We start from the raw sequence: 18,275 nt of genomic DNA, 5'->3' as shown, positions 1-18,275 counted from the left end.
GGCCAGTTGTTGTGCCACAGCATATCACAACAGTATGTCTAACCACAAAGTAAGTGATGAAGTGGTAGAAACTATTTTGAGGAGGTGGAGTCAGTCCTTATCACTTATCAGATTCAGTTCACCCTGCTGTTAAAGATGCTTCATATTGTATGGTGGAGAACAACTCCAGTTATATCAGGTCAGATAATCACTTAGCATTTTTTGTACCATTTATTTGTATTGATGTTTATCACTTACTGACCTCAGACTGTCCCATATATGACCTGAATTTTGGTGTTCGGTTGTCTGCATGTAATCTCATTTTAGATATTATTAATAAATAATATATTTTTATTTATAATATGTAATATTATATATTAAAATCTAACCTAATATGACTCCTAGACAAAAGAGTTCAATTCCAGAACTCAGAGGGCAAAAGCTAAAACAAAGAAGTGATTAGTGTCCATCTGAAACTCTGCTGAAGCACTCCATGGTAACACATCTGTTGTGCCACACTGGAAGCAAGCTGTCTGTCCCAGGTCTTGAAGATTGCTGCCTTTGTTTTGTTGAATTATATGATGTCTGCCCTTACTTGTCACCTTGTATCCAGCAGCAGCCATGAGGTTGGCAGCCTCCTGATACTGCCTCAGGTTTGTCTTTTCTGATAGGATCTCTCAGCACAGATTAACAAGGAGGGCCATCTCTTCAGGATAACAGGTTGTATCTTGCTGATTTTTCTGGGACAAAAAGTAGTTATCACTGCAGAAGAACAACAGGTAACAGATAAAATAAATAGCAGGCTCTGCAAGATGGTAGGGCAGGGCTTTCAAGCCAGCAGTTTAGTTGTAGTCTTGCATATCAAGATGAATTCTCTTTTATTTAAAAAGTATATACTTGAAACAAGTGCAAATATCAACATCAGCTCCAACACAACACAAAGAAAAACATATCCAAAGCCAGTCCATGGTCTCCAACCTACGAAAAACCCCAGAGACATGAGGACTGGTCAGCTGGTGTCCTTTGTCCTCTGTCCTCTGCAAATCCTGGGCCTGACATCTGGGAACAAGCCACCCAGTGCTTGGCTGCTCTGTTGGGATGGCTTGAACACCCTAGCCCAGGCACTTGGCAGCAAGATCTGCTTCATGGACATATACCTCTGGTGCTGAAGGACATCAGGCTGTGACTGACAGCTAGTGAAACTCATTCTGCTTCAGTTTTCATTTTACATAAAATCACTTTTCCCTCCTGTAAGGTCTTTCATGGCTATAGCCACATGATGCATACAGTGTCACAGCAGCATTTCCTACACATCCAGTGCTGACCTGGGTGGAAACTGGTTGACTGCTTGTCCTGTAGTCTTGTCTATTTGTCTAATTCTCAGATGAGATACAGAAATATTTTCTCTTTTAGAAGTATTCTCTTGAGATACAAAACAAAATTTAATAATAAAATAATAAAATAAAATAAAATAAAATAAAATAATAAAATATAAAATAAAATAAAATAAAATAAAATAAAATAAAATAAAATAAAATAAAATAAAATAAAATAAAATAAAATAAAATAAAATAAAATAAAATAAAATAAAATAAAATAATTTCAAGCCATCTTTCTTACCTCGCTTCAAAAAAAACATATGAATTTGTGACAAGATGGCCAAATAGCCCCAGACTCACTGATTCAGATTTATCAGTTTTCTTTAAGCTACAAACCAAGCTTTCCTTACAGGATAATCAGTATTTCAGAGGAACTAAAAGAAAAGATAAAGAGCTCACCTGAGACACACATTAAGGTTTGGTAGAGATCAGGAGATCGGAGATCAGGAAAGATTGGGAACTAGAGATCAGGAACAAGGTCCTTAAGTGGAGGCTGCCACACAAGCTTGTCGTAGTCTCCAATCACACAAGATAGCAATGCAACACTACCACAGCCAGGCCCACTCCATTATTCAACACAGAAAAGCCTTCAAGGAACATGGAAGGATGTTTTTACCATGATCTGACTGTTGCTACACGATTTCCCTGATAAATTACTTCACTAAATGTAAAAGCAGCATTTAACTTGCAAGTCATTTTCCTATTGTAATTATGTTCCTGTCTACCATTTTCAGCAAAGAAAGAATAGAAGATTTACTGCAAATGTGATTAAACTTCTTAAAACCTGAATATCTATAATAGAAAGAAAAATCCTTCACAAAGGATGATCAAAATACTGGCCTCAAGTCAATGGAGACACTGAGACCTTCAAAAGAAAATTGAAACAGATCTCACATATTAACAAAGATAGAAATTACTGTCCAGGCTAAGGTAGAAGAAGAAAAAAAAAGGACAGAGATGTTACCATCTCCTTAAAAACCAAAGTAGTACTGCTGAAAATGAAAATATCCAAGGAAAAACAACAATTTTATTAATGTAAATACATTACATATTGACAAGAAAGATGGCAGAAAGGAAGTCGCCAGAATCTATGGCATAAATGGAAAAGTCCAGTTTAATTTCAGTTGATGTAAAATTGATCCAAGTACTAAAATTAATTGAAAATAATAATAATTGTGAAATATGGAGTGGTATACCAGGTCAACTCTAACACAGTGGTAGTTCTAATCTATCTTTCAAATCTGATGATCTGAGTACATGGTGGAAAGCAGCCTTTCTGTGACAGTATCACAAGCAAAGGTTATGCTGTCCTAAATTCACATACATCCTTTTGGTTTTACTCTGGTCCATAACACTGATTTATTGCTTAAGATAGATGCTTTAGACATCTACCTCTCATCTAGCTGAGAAGTGTAAAAAACAGGTTCAAATCCATGTCCCAGTTCAGGCAGAACAGATTCAGTCTCACCCTGGAGGTCACAGCCACCAAACAATAAGACAAAGAACACATTTCTACAACAACAGTTATAAATCAAAGATAAACAATTGATCAGCAGCCTGGAGACTTAAGTCTAAATAAGGCTGATTTAATCATTACAGCCATTTTGTTGTTGTAAATGCATCAGCCTACGAAGACTAGGAAAGGGAAGCCTGAGTAAATAAGTCCTTCAACCTTCCTGGGATTGTCTGCCACTTCTGAGAGGAATGCAGTTGATGGTCAAAGCCTATTAAAACATTTGCCTCTGGAGGGTCTGTTAACAGCAATGCTGGCTAGTGCCATTTGTGATGATGGTTTTTGTGTGGAAGTAAAAAACGAACCTTAAATGATTAAAATCTTCATTTCAGTTTTAATGAATATCCAGAAGACTGTGATCGCTGGGGCTCAAGAGTCCACAGAACTGGTTTTGGAATATCATGAAAATGGGCTTTAAACAAACAAACAAACAACAAAAAAAAAACCACCATCAAAACATTTATTTTTTTGACAGTCTGGTTGAAAGCACCAGCAAGAACCCACTTGTGACACTGCAGCATTTCAGCAGTCAGTGCCAGCCAGAGCCATCATGTCTAGATGTGACTGGTAACAAAATAAGAAAAAAAACCAGCCTGTTTCAGATTTCAAAGTGGTCTGTATGACAAATTGGGTCAGATACCATTCTGTGCAACTGTGCTTGCCATCTTTATTTTTCCAAGCAACTTTGTAATTTTAAAGCAAAAATCTTGATCATTGTATCTTGGCCTTGCTGTTGTCCTAAATAATCATAGCTTAGTAGATGTAAATGACCTGCTTTAATTATCAGCAGAGATGCACAGAGCATCTCTCTATTTCTCAGACACCTGTAAAGATTGTTCTCTGCATAAATAGCATGGCAAGAGCATGGCTTTGTAAGGAACACAAAAGATTCTGTAACATCATTTGAAAAATCTAATAATGCCAGAAACTATAAGCAAAGCAATTTTTTTTTTTTTCAATTCTACAAAGTAGGTACAGAACTCTACTCACGAGGCAATATATTAGTGTAAGAAAAAAAGAATGACTATGTGTTTTTAAAACATCATGTTTATTTTTCTTTTACTTGCCTGAGACATTTGGGGGTTTGGTTTCTTTCCTTTATTTTTCTGACTGAAATGCAAAAAGGCTATACAAGGATGGTATATGGTGTTCTCTCTGACTGTCTTTCACTGAGGGTGCAGAAGAATGCAGAGGAGCTCTGGCAGGAATCCCACCTTATCAGCAGGTAACGTTACATAAGTTTCAAGAGTGCCTACAGAAAATATGAGGAGTGCTTTCAGAGCTACTCAGACAGAAGGGAGAAAACAGAATAGTGGTGAGTAAATAAGCAACTAAACAAATAAAAAATACATATTTTTTATGTTAGTAGATATCACAATGTAACATTTTTATAGAAAAACTTTAGTAAGATCAAGACATTTGAGAAGCAAACATGTCATGCTGTATTAGTGAGATATATTTAGTCTGAAAAAAAAATCAGACTGGTTGTACAATAATAATAATAATATATTTGTAATAATATATTTGTAATAAAGTAGAAATTACAGAGTATAAATCACTCATAAAATTTCTTAATGACAAAAAAATGTTATAATGATTCTGACTCACTTTCCATTAAAAAAAAAATAAAATTCAGGGTAGATGTGGGAGGAGAGAAATATTCAAGGCCACATCCCAGTTAGCATAAGAAGCCCGTTGCAAAGGCAGGTACTTCACCCATTTGCACATGAGTTTGGTATGACAAGGGCATTCAAAGACATCTAAGGTAGTTGGGGGGGTCTACTCATTGACATCCTTGATTTTAGCTTCAGATGTTTAGACACAGGGAAAATTACTTTGAAGGCTGCATGTAGTGGACTATGGTGAGACAAGGAAGACACTGTTAGAATCTCCCAACACAAAAATCAAGATGTATGTTGTATGAACATGACACAGAGGCTCAAATGCACTTTAAGTTTTATGTCAGCTAACTTCCCAGCCGATATTTGGGAGCAGGGATAAAGTACTACTACCATAAAATGTTGTCTCCTGAAAATTCTATTTGACAAAATGGTTCTTTCCTTTCTTCCTCAAAAAGATTTAATTTTAATTATCTTCACATTTTAGTTTCTTCCAAATTATTTTTTATTGTGTTTTTAAAGTTTAAAAAACAGTTTTATCAAAGCCAACATGAGTTTTCAACTTTAGCAAACCAGGATACACATTTTTACAAATTCATAATAGTGTTCTTTAAAAGCTCACCTGGTTAACTAAATGGGCATATCCTGTGCACCTCACTGACACTTAGCTGCCTCTGGGTCGGCATCATCAAGATCAGAGAAAAGAAGCATGTTCTTTTTCAGCTCCAGCCCCAACACAGCTCATGGTGGAAGCTGGCTCTGGTCAGGTTGCCACAACTGGGTTCATCTCAATCTCTCTACGATGAACTAAATGGAAGATAATAGGCCTGACAACCTGTTCTTGTGCTTCTAGTAGTAAAACAGACACCAATTTGTAAAAGGCAAAGAAACTAGCTTGAATTATTTCTCCTGTCCTGTGTTTGTATGAACCATCTCTCACTTTCCCAAGGCAGCAGCTTGCAACACTGAAAATACCAGACCTGGTCATTAGATTCTTCCAGCAATTCTATTGATTTCTCCTCAGTTCAGCTGATCTCCACTGATCTTGCTGATGTGTCTTCCTATAGCTTCTCTCAAATTTCCCAGTTTCTTCATGCTTTCCCTCATGCTAAGGGTTCAGATTCTGTTGCATTTTTTAAATGGAAGGGCCAAAGCTGAAGAAAATCCTGAAGAAAATACCTGATCATGTGCTCTCCATAGGAGTGCAGTCTTCTCTCCTGATACAACAAGGCATTTCCTGCTTTCCACCACAATCTTTCTTTTTTTTTTTTTTTTTTCTTTTTTGAAGTGGGGCTACAGTGATGTTCAGTGACTGTGATAGGTGACATGTCTTCTTCAACTGATTTAAGTCTTTAGGGAGGCAAATCTGGATTGCTAACATACTTCAGTGCATGAAGCAGGGGAAGACACAGATGCCAGTCATCTGTGGTTGGCTACATTCCCACTTAGGGAGAGAGCCTTTTCTGCTCTGGAACCTTACCAAGACTATTTAGTGTATATTAATTTTTTATTGCACGGTATCTCTATACTTTACTGTACAGAAAGAGGAGTTTTCTCTTCTTGTCCCTCAGCTGCCTCTATCTGTCCTGGAAATTGTGCCAGCACAGGACAGTAGTCAGTGGGACTAAAGTGAGTATTGAAGGAACAACTGGAGAAATCTGCATACTTGAGCATCCACATACAAAGTCAGTAGCCCTGAGGGATCCTTGCAGGCAGAAAAAGGCCAGGATAGTCTTCTGAAGTGGAGAAGCCTGCACTACAGCTATACCCACATCTATTTATTTTAATTAAGTAAAGATATTGTATATTCTTGTAGTTTGCATAATGGTATTCAGACATTCTTCTGAAGCCATGGCATAATTTAGACTCAGTGTAAGACTGAATAAATCAGTAACAGACTACAGTGTATAAATGACTGCACCCAGTGAATGCTTATGTAAATCCTGAGATAATTTGAGACAATTTTAAAAAAATATCCTTTAGGTTGAGATTTCTCCATGCAATGGCTCCTATTCATCTCCAGTGGAGTTTGACTGATCTTGAAGAAATCAGAGCAAGGACGCCTTTATCCAGTCATCCAATGAGCTGTTTGTGCACTTTCTCCTCCTTCTTAACAGTTACAGACCCCTGTGCTGTGCCTGGGACAGGGTAATCAGTATGTGCCCCATGTTTCACTAATAAGAATGTTACAGTACTTTTTTATGGAATATGTGCCAAAAACATGTTCCCTCAGTTTGATGAGGAATGTCAGACTCTGTACTCAAACTATGTAAAACTGTCATAGAATACTGAAGTAGCTAATTGTGAAAGATAAAATTGGTCATTTCCCACATAGTGAGTAACTCTACAGTCCTCTCTAGTGTTAATATCTCTTAGAGGAAACATGTAGTTCTATATCAGAGAATTAGTTTTACTGTGTATTTCACTTCTGCAAGCATTTGTGGGCCATGGTAGTGAAACCTTGGTTTCTACAAGAACAGCTCAGTATTGAAGTGAGAGAAAACTAAATATTGAAGGGACATGGTGACAAGCAGTCGGACTGGTGAGGAGGAGTTGCTGCAGCTGCATGAACACCAAGGTCAGTGGAGGAACGGAGGAAGGAAGGAGGGGGGAGGTGTGCCGGAGCAGAGACCCCCCTGTATCCTGTGGGGAGACAGCAGGGCAGCCCCCCCTGCCACCCATGAAGATCTACGGTGGAGCAGACACTGATTTATGGCCTGTGGCTTCTGCTCGCCTGATTAAGGTTCTGTGCCCAAAGAAGGCTGGGGTCTCATGGGAAAAGGTAGCCCCGCTGCTGTAATTCAGCACTGGGAGGATTGCAGCATGCGGGGGAGTCCCACGCTGGAGCAGCTCGGGAAGGGCTGCAGCCGTGGGAGGGAATACAGTTGGAGAAAGTGACCCATGACGGAGCAGTGTGGGGAACGCTGCGGCCCATGGGAGGAACTCATGTCGGAGAAAGTTTGTGGAGGACTGTCTCCTGTGAGAGGGGGACCACGATGGAGCAGGAGGAACAAGTTCCGGACACTCCCCTCATTGAAGATAAAGGAAGTGGCAGCACTGACTGCACCCCCCATTCCCTCCCCCTGCGTCACTGGGGGAAGAGGTAGAGATAACGGGAGCAGAGCTGAGCCCGGGAAGAAGGGAGGGGTGGGGGGAAGGTGTTCTCAAGATGTGGCAATGCTTCTCACTGTCCTACTCTGTTAGGTGTTGTTAGTGTCTGTAATAAATATATGTTCTTTTTTTCTTCCCCTAACAAGTCTGCCTTTTGCTCGTGATCATAAAGGGGAATTTTTCCCCATCCCAGTCCTATCTCGAACCCCAAGCCTGGCTCTCTGTCACTTCTCATTGCCAGAGGGGAAGGGAGAGAGAGCTGCTGCGTTGTGGTTGGCTGCCAATCAAGCCTAAACCACGACAACGCCATACCACATATAGAAATTTTGGTCACTGAAAAGATCAAATCTGAATTGTGTGGCTTGTGTACTTTCATAGTTGAGGTTTACACATGATAAAATTTCTGAGGTCTTCACAAAGAAGCTGTAAAATACTTTGTTGGTCTGTGGTGAGAGAAAGGAGCTCAGTCCCAGCAGAACCTCTTTCCATCCTCCCCACATGCTGACAGCAGTGGTGCTGCACGCAGCTGGGCACCACTCTGCAGAGCATTGCAAGTGCACTCTAAGTTTATTTTGCAAACCCAAGACACAACAGAAATCTGATAACAATGAAGAGATGATCGCTGGCCCCAAACCTGCTTTTTTTGGGGCATGGACACTGGCTCTCGAGCTGGCAGCTTATAGTCAGCTGCGTAGGTTGGGCTACAAAGGCTTTGCTGCCAAAAAGGGGCACGCATGCCCCACTTCTGCACATTCCCTGCCTCCCTTGGCATTAGCAAACTTACAGTCTTGTGTTCATCCAGCCCAGGAAAATCCTATTGTTTTGATCAGCCCTCTTAATTCATGTAAGGAAAACAGCAATGCAAAGCTGCTGCTATAAATATACATGAAAGTTATGACTGGGTAAATAAGTACATTCATTTTCTGTATAAAATGCAAGAAACTGGAACATAAGTCATTTTGAAATTATTTTTTTTCTCAGAAAATATTTAAACTACAGCTCTCTCTACAAAACTGCCAGAATCAACATAGAAACTCAAGTTAGTAGAAATGGGCAAGAGCTTAAAACTACAACTCATTTGCAAATACATAAATTTAGACATTGAAGCCCATTGAAGACATTCACAAGCAAAGCTAAAGATGATCTCATTATCAAAACTATTGGTAAGCTCCCCACTGGCTCCCCAAGAAAGTATGACACATTGCTATTTGCAAGAAGTCAGTAATGAAAATTAATTTTATATGATAACTGTGTCTGAGTCCTTAATCATAGGTAAAGAGCTCAAGGATCTTCAGGAAGTCTTTTATCTTATTTCTAACATATGGTGTCCTAAGCTTTTTTAGAAGACTTCCAATTAAGAATATTCCACAGCTGTCCCAGGCAGTCTGTCAATATAGTCCAACTTTCATAGACTCCCCATTTTCTTATGGAGCAGTGTGTGCTATGAGAGGACTGTACCATAGCCAAATGACCTAACTATTTAACCCCTGACAAAAGACCTACAAGTTTCTTAACTGGGAAATACCCTATTTCTTTGACATCACATAGGCTTTCTGGCAGACAGATACTATTGTTTTACACCAATGTATTTCTCAAGGATATATATTACTTTCCTTTTAAAAATAAAGACCATTCTCTCAGTATGCATTGTGTGCTTTGCTTTATGCACATAAAGAAACAGTGGTACAGAGAAAATGTCATTTTCTTGAGTTTTATTTGAGTTTTCTCTCCAATGGAAACATCTTTGCTTCCTTTTCTACCAATTAATTAAAATGTAATACTCAGATTTTTCTTCTATGCTTTTGACTTACATGCATGAAAGTGTGCACAAAATTATTTGCAACCACATTGAGAAGTATGAACCATAGAAGACTGAAAACCCAATTTAATAGATCAAATAATATTTCCATTATATCTGAAAGCAGAACTGATTAACTACCTATTAAAATGACACTAAATTTAATCACAACATAAATGTTCAGTTGTATTTCCCAGCTTGTAGCGAGTATTCAGTTTGACTCAATAGTCAATTTATTAGCTAATTCAGTCATTACAATAGAAAACACTTACCAGACATCTTTAAGAAACAATAGCTTTTAATAGTTTTGTATTCAAATTTACCTTTTTCTTTCTTTACAGGAGATATTCTCTCTTACCAAAGGGGGGTTGGGGGGGAAAGGGGGAAATGTATGGCACTAATTAACTATTCTGCAAGTTGAACAGCTCTGTTAATATATCTTGACACCAAATACAGCAAATCACCCAAGAGAGCAGTCTTGCTGAGATTGCACATTTATTGAGCAAGAGTGAAAAAGAAAATATGGAATTCTTGAGTATAATAATTAACAGTAAGACTATTCAGGAAATTTGTCTTTGTTGTTAGGATTTAAGAGCCTCCATTATTATGTATGCTAAACTATTTAATGATTACATATGCTTCAAATTTTAAAGATACCCAATGATTTCAGGCTGAGGTCTCAAAAAACTGAGAAGCTGATCAACTGAGAGCAAAATATAGGCAAAGCCTATTCTGACCTGAAATTGAACTTACTGTTTCTGATAGGCATATAATTTTTCCAGAGAATGTTGAAATATTTTGAAAAAAAATCACCATATTCATTTAAAAAGTGTTTACAAGAAGACTTTCCTGGCTTTAGAGGTCGGACCCTCCCTGCAATGCTACGTAAAGCTGCCATTGGAAAGTGCTTCTGCCACTGACTAAATTTGGTGACAGTGAATTTAGTGCCAGAACCACTATGTGAACAGGGCCTGAACACTTGTCCTTATGGTCATTAGCATCATTTGTCTAGATGTCACCTTGGCAGCAGAAGCAGCAACAAATCCAGGAGATTGTAGGGAGCAGAAAGGGGTGGGAGGGGCGATGCCCAGGGGCTATCAGAAACATGGAAAAGTAGGAACAGAAAGACACTGGCACATTTAATCTCAGGAGGTCACCTTCATGCCATTGGGATTTTAGGCAAATTTAAATCAGCAGGGGATTTCCTTGGTCAACTCAGCTACATTATGCTTCTTCCCCTTAAATGGATAATTTTATCTTCCTGGCATGTTCCTTTGCAGCACTATAATCAAGAAAAGATTAAAGGGAATTTCCATCCTTCAGGAAACAATAATTGATAGGATGAGACAAAACTCCTAATAATTTTGCTACAAGCAAGTATGAAACATGCCCTATTGAAAACATAGGAATGAACTTACAGAAATGTTTCCTGATAATAAAGTCGTGTCTGTTGTAAAATGTTAACTATATGCTCTTATAAAAGATAAGGCTGAAATAACATTATAATTTATAATTATATATAATTATTACATATAATTATATAATAATTTAATTATATAATTAAATTATTATTATAATTTATTATAATGGTACAAAAAATGACAGAAGAAAGTTAGCCTAAAATATCTGATTTCAATTCAAAGTGGTTCAAAATCAAGACTTCATTAGAAAATACTGAATTTGGTGACACATTATCAAATGACTCTCGTTTCAATTTTAATAGGTGAATGTGACTTTAAATTTTGGAATGCACTAAATATTACAAACATACTTTGCTAATAATGCTTTTGCAACACAGCAAATTCACAAACCATGCTCAAAAGAGCAATATTTACAAATTACACTATCAAGCAAAGGAAATTTAAAAGCCTGAAGCGTACTCAGCCACTGGGCTTTCAAAGAGATATAAGCAGCTTTTCTGTTCTATGGACTATATCAAAGCAAAATTTTCCTGCCATTTTCACCATCAAATAGTACATACAGTTAATGTGTGCAGTGAGGTTAGGTTCACCAAGAAGAAACTTCGATGTATATTAAAATGACATTAAAAAATAGGATTACTGGAAAATTAGATTCCAATAAGATACCCTGTTTCATAAATTCTGGTTTTAACATAAAAAGCCTTGGTAATAACAGCAGCACAAATTAATATTTTAAGAACTGGAAGTTCTACGTTCCCTAGTAATTCCTTATCAATTGCTCTGAAGATCCACAAGCAACAATGTTAGTACTTTGTTTAATTATTACTGTGGTAATAAGTTTGCAGTCTCTCAGGATCCAGAAGCTTTATTAAATACTTTGCTCAAGATGTTCATAAATGCCATGCTTCACTGTTTGTCAACAGTTGTATTGCAACATTTAATAAATCGGGAAAGGATCTGTCAGGTCAATGCTTAGAAAAGGATTAGCATGTACCTAACAGAACTATCTATTGAATTCTTGTCAAACCAAACAAAAAGCTCTTGTATTTTGAAGAGTCAGCAAAAAGATGCCAGCACACATCAAGAAAAATTCTGTTACCCTTGCCAAAGAGAATAAAAAATCTGAAATCCCTAGAATCACAAATGGTTGTTAAAATGCTTAAAAATATGCTTTTTAAGAAGTGCAGTCACATCAGTGAAAGAATTTGCATGCTCAGGGTTAAGAAAGGGGCAATAGACGCACTGTTTGCTGGTCTGTGGTGCAATGATGTTTGGATGACCTGATGAATGGGTTATTGCTTCAGAGACATGAAGCATATTCCCCTTACAATCAGTAAAACTCAGAACTAATTAGTCTGTCCAGCCATCACGCTTCAATAAAGTAAGAACAAATCACAGCAAGACAGTCTCTGTCAGTCCTTGTCACAAGGCAGCTATGGCAGGACTCTGGCCTCACTCGGCTTTCCTCTCTCCTGACACACCAAACACCAACAACAACCGTGCATTGACCCTTCTTATGTCATGCAAGAGGTCAGTGTGATAGAGACCAAAGAAAGTAAATAAATAAATACATAAATAAATTAACTGGAGGAAGACAGTTCCGAAATTCAAACACTGATGTGGGTCACACTGATGGTCAGGGGAAGCTTGGGATGCAACATGAAGAAAAACTATCCTTATGGGAGGAACGCACACACGGTCGTGTCACTGCTGTATGCTCCTTTTCACAACCAAAACCCAAACGTGCTGTCCGGCAAGGTCAGGCGAGGCTGCCTCTGGGTTTCCTGCAGGCTCCAGCTGGAGCAGCATGCGCAGGGCACATCAAGAGAGAATCCTCAGGTTTGTCCTTCTTTATTTTCTGAATTTTCCTTGAAATGAGAATACTGTATCTCTGTGAGCCTGCTTCTAAGCCATCAGTAAGCAGACATTTCCAAAATCATGTAAACACATGTATTTTTGTAAGATCTAATGGGAGGCATCTGGATCCCATTTCAAACCATATTTCTAGGGCTTTTCTGAGCTGCAAGCAATCAGTACAAGGCTGCAGTCTAAGGGTGGGTGTCTAACAACTTCAACAAACATCATTTACTCCTTCTGTAGCAAGCTTGACATACATAATTAGAAAAGCTAATTGAATTCATCTGACCTCCAGAAAACTCAGGTTGCTGCAGCATTAGTAAGAATGACCCATTTTGTTTTGTTTGTTTTGTTTTGTTTTTGGTTTTTTTTTAATTAAATTAATATTTTATTGAGAATGGATTTTTCTGTGTTATTCTGTATTTTCGCAGATATGCAGAGGAGCAGCACAGACATAGCCCTATTAATATTCCACCTATTGCTTTCTAAACACCACCTCAGAGAAAACGGGAAGAATTTCAATGCTTGTATTACTTTGTTTGTTCTGATTTCTAATTTGTGTGCAATAGATTTTTTCAATAAAAAATCTGTACTGTCAACAAACAATGTCAACAAACTCCAGTGTGTAAAATTTTTTTCATGTGAATGTGAACATTAAGCTTTTATCATGAATAGTTTTTGTACTAAGCTTTATAAGGAAAGTAGAGATCTGTAGAAAAAAACAGCAGCAGCCAGCTAATTTGAATAAAAGTTAGCTCAGAAGTTAGCATTAATTTAAAAGTTACCAATTGGCCTTTAAAACAACCTTATGCATAATCATGATTCTTAACTTATGAAATACTCTTACCATACATCAGAGAATACTGAAAGATAAAGTGACATACATAATATCAGCAAAACACTCTACACTGACTTTCCTGTGCTTTATTCTAAATTAATTTTATGTCAAATTTAATAATTAACATAATCCTTCATTCTAATTCCTTTCAGCCACATTAAAAAATAAAACAAAACAAAATAAAGCAAAACAAAAACAAAAACCATAACAAACTTCTGTAACTATTTCTTACCATATGAATGGAAGAAATTTCAGAGAAAGGGGTTTGAATAAAATCCCTTTTACAACATTCAAGTTGCAAATGCAGAGAGTCAGGTATTTTTGAGCACACTTACCCAGCATTATTTGCATAATTTGAGCAATGCAAACTTCCACTCTCCATGCATTGCTCTCGGGTCTATCACAGTGCCACAAGGAGATGTCCGATCTGACACCTGCAGGGATGCACACAAAAGCAGCCTGGCTCTGGCAGGATGTGAAGCTCCACTTTGGTGCTGCAAATTTCATGCTCCAGACCATGCAGCACAATTGTGTTAGAGCTGATGTGATTCCCACAGTGTCCCAGCACTTGGGACCACAGTCCTGATGTGAAGGGGACCCACAGGCGAACCAGCCTATGGCTGGTACAGAGGTAGGACTAATGAACCTGGGTGACTGGATGGCAGAGAGCTGCTCCCTGTTACGTGCTCCTGATTTTCTGTATTTTTTCTGCTGAGGAGTCCCAGCTGTGACACACCCTGGAGACTGAGCACACACTGCATGTGGAATTCGAACAATTTCACACAGTGAGCTAGGCAGAAGACCAAGTTCAAAGCTCAAACACCAGATGCCAGGATGAACCTGACTTGCAAAAGTCTGATAAACTCTCCCTGTACATGTGTGTCAGATACGGGAAACAGTTTTTCAAACAATGGGGCCAGCTCAGCAAAGATCTCTCAATTATCCAAAATCTATGGTTGCAACTCCATTTTTTTTACCTGTGCAGCATTAGTAGTTGAGTCAGGAGTTATTGTAGCTGTAGAGGAAAGTATGAAATCAATAATAAACACTGAGCTGTGGAGCTTTAAACAAAAATCAGCATCTCTGAAGGTTTCAGACATTTGACTTGTACTTACAATTCATCAGAGATGCTCAATAAATTTATGTAAGAGCTTTTCTTGCAGTGTTTACTTATTCATGGCCTACTGCAGTGCCATACCCCACTTTTTCATGGGGAGGAAGTGACACCTGCGTCTCTAGTCTCTGCCTTCCACAGTCCCTGGAGCAAGTTTCATCAAACTGTTACTGTACAGATGGCTGAGGAACAAAGCATCTGGAATTAGCATTCACCTTATTCTTCCTTTCTGATTAATCACTAGCCACCAAAGCAAATGAGAGAAGCAGTTTAAGCCACTACAGACATTAGGGTAGATTATCATCTACTGCAAATTGGCATAGTGGTGCTAATTCTGAAATTTTGGCTTTAGGAAGAGTGCACTGCAGTGATTGGCACCGGCAGCCACTGCCCAGGGGTGGGAACCTGCAGTAATTTAAACAGCAGATCACACTGGCACCCTGCACAGCACAGGTTCATAATGGCTTGTGCTGCTGTCTTATGCAGTCAATCTTTTCCAAGCCCACCATCTTCCTCTTCTTTTCCCAGAGCTGAGACAAACAGTGCTGTCGAGAACTCCTTAAAATTTAAAAGGGAAACAGCACTACCTGAATGTTTCACATCACACTAAAATACTCCAGGGGCCTTTCCACCATCCTGATCTCGACAACCCAGAAAGCCTCGGGTGCTGTGCAGCAAGCTCCATGTTCAGAAAGGCAGAAGCGGAACTGCAGGTGCTCTGGGAGATTGCCAGTTGAATGCCAGGAGTGCAGTGGAACACCTGCATCACTGACTACCAACTAAAGATTTTCTAAATTATAATCTTTTACTTTCATACCTACATGCCAACACAGAGTACTAGGTACCAGTAGTCTCTAACAGAGATAGAAAAGGAAAAGGATGGTGGATATGAAAAGGGAGAATGCTTATTAGCTGGGATTAGCACAAAGACAGTTTTTCTCCAAGACAGGCTTTCTAAACTTATTGAAACCTTTCCTGTTTTTTTGTTTGTTTGTTTGTTTGTTTGTTTGTTTTTTCATTTTAGATACTTTGTTCTTTCCTTCTTTTTTCTTCAAACCTTTTAAATTTATTTCATTGGTTGATTTCCAGGCACGAAAATATTCATCATCCCACCCACCCCCCTTTTCACCTCAGTTTAACAGTTTTGGGGATCTTTAATCAGAGACAGTTCTAGTATCTTGTCCTCTGATACAAATACTAGAACTTACTTGACTGTCACAAGGAAAAGAGTTTGCTGAAACACACGGATCTGACTAGTCAGCTTAATGCTCTACATATTCTGTAGCTGTCAGCTGAGTGTAATTGTTAAATAAAAAGCTGTCTAAACTGATCATCCAGACTAAATTTTCCTGGAAACATAATTAATGTAATCTTGGTGTCAGTTTTCTATTAATTATCTAAGAACTCAGCCTTTAATGAAAAAGAGCTAATAATACTACATGGTGTCATTCTGTAAATTGAATCTGGTCTTATTTAAAAATGTTTTAAAATTTAAAAATTTAAAAACTAATATAATTGTTAATATTGATAAAATGGATAACAAATATGTTAGATGAATCAGTAAAGAGACGACATATGTTACTCTTTCTTATTACTATCATGAAAAAATTATAATTCTTTGAGAACATGTATGTTCACCAAGTAGTTTATTTGATGATGTAAAGGCATACTTTTAAGATTAAATTTACATTATGTTGTTGATTCAAAGGGATTTCCCCTTCTGAATATTAAGCCACAAAAAGAACATTTCTGAAAAGAGAAAAAAAAAAAAAAAAAAAAAAAAAAAACAGCAGGCAGATGGGTCTGTAAGTTGTGGTATAACTCTTATATAAGAACATTCTAAAATTTGTCTTAAGTGAATTCTATTAATAAATGGAAAGACTGTCATTTGAGATACAGTAATTTCCAGCAGAGATGGCGAAAGGAGAGGGACAAAAGAGAAAGAGGATGGGGGATGTGACAGAGGAAAATGCTTGTTAGCTGGGATCAAAATCATAACAGTGTTTTTCTCCAAAATAGTCTCTCCAGACTTCTGGAAACTTGATATCTCTTACTGTAATTTTCCCCTTCTAGTCTTTCATGTTCTCTGAGTTATTATCCAATGCAATCCAGCAGATCTGTCAGAGAAAATTAACAAAGACTCACTGGTTTACATAATCTTTTATTAAAATCCCTGGAAGCTGAGGTCATACTCACTATTTTAAATTACTCAGCTTTCTTCTAGTTCTTTTCTTAAGGGCTGCATTTACTTTTCTGTATCCTGTCTTCAAATCTCCCACAAAGAAGAAACATTATGGAAAACAAGAATATCTTTAGTCACCTTTTTAAGCCATAGAGTTTTGCTTTGCATATCTCAATGATTTTAGCTTACAGATGTGTTTTTTGAAAAGTAATTGTTTGTGCATTTTATTTCACAATCATCTTTTCTGTAACACTGGACCTCAGGTGATGCCTAGTGGCACATGGTATCAGCACAAATTTAAATCAGCTGAGGGCTTGGACTTTTCCATTTCTCATTTCTTACTTTCATTCATCCTTTCTAACCCACAGGGATAACTCTTTCATTTGAAATACTATCTTGTTTTCACTGTCAATTTCTTTTATCATCCTCACTGACTTCATTAAATACAAATTGAGTTCATATTTTTTTAAGTTAAAATATAGACAACATTTAACTTACAATTTCAAACATAGTAAAAAGAGTATATATGCAGGACATGTAGCTGTTGGATGTTGCAGTGGTACATGCTTTTTACAATAGAATCAGAAAAAGCATCAGCTTGCATATGTGTCTTCTTTATTTTTGTTGCAACCTTAAAAGTTAGTTAAAACCTGTGTCTTTCAGCTATCAGCAACCACTTCACTTGTTAGCTCAGTTCTATGACTGTGAGAATTACTCTGGAGATCCAAATACTCCCATAAAATACAATGACTCAAGCATTTGACTGGAGGAATACAGCTTCTTGAAAGAACCAAACTATGCAGCATCTTTGCAGAACTCATTAATATCCCTCTCTGGGATACACACTGCACAAACTCAAGGTTTTTATGGGAAATGTGGTTTCTGAACAAAAAGAAAAACAAGAGGTGAAATTTAATCTTAAAGTAAGGCAATCTGAAAATCCTTCTTAACTGTACCTGAAATAAAGCAATCAAACCTGGTTTTCCAATACCATTATACATAGGTGGCTACAGAAACAAAGTCTTTTTGCAGTAGTCTGCCCATCAGTTCTGAATGCAGTCTACAACATGTTAATGTGAAAGTTCTTGTTCAAAACTGTATGTGACACAAGTAGTTTGCTGGGCTGGGGTCTTCAGCTGCCATTCACCACTATTCTCATACCATGAGAAGATGACAATGAAAACAGAAAAATGTCAAGCATCAGTCTGTCTTTCAAAAGGTTTTATTCAATCAAAAACAAAACAAAACAAAACAAACAAACAAAAAGTTTGAGATCATTTAAATAACGGAAAAACTTCACACAAAACATAATGACTCCTAAAGTGGGAAGGGAGATTGTAGAATCCCCATCCTCAGGGTTTATCACCATCTGAATGGACAAAGCCCTGAGCAGCCTGACCATTACATTCACCCTTGTTCAGAGCAGGAAGAAGATCAGGAATTCCTGGATTCAACCTAGATTAT

This window comes from Tyto alba, unplaced genomic scaffold, assembly GCF_018691265.1.
Source record: "Tyto alba isolate M040663 unplaced genomic scaffold, T.alba_DEE_v4.0 Super-Scaffold_42, whole genome shotgun sequence".
In the NCBI taxonomy this organism is placed as follows: domain Eukaryota; kingdom Metazoa; phylum Chordata; class Aves; order Strigiformes; family Tytonidae; genus Tyto; species Tyto alba.
The sequence above is the reverse complement of the archived record's forward strand: the minus strand, read 5'-3'. Positions refer to the sequence as shown.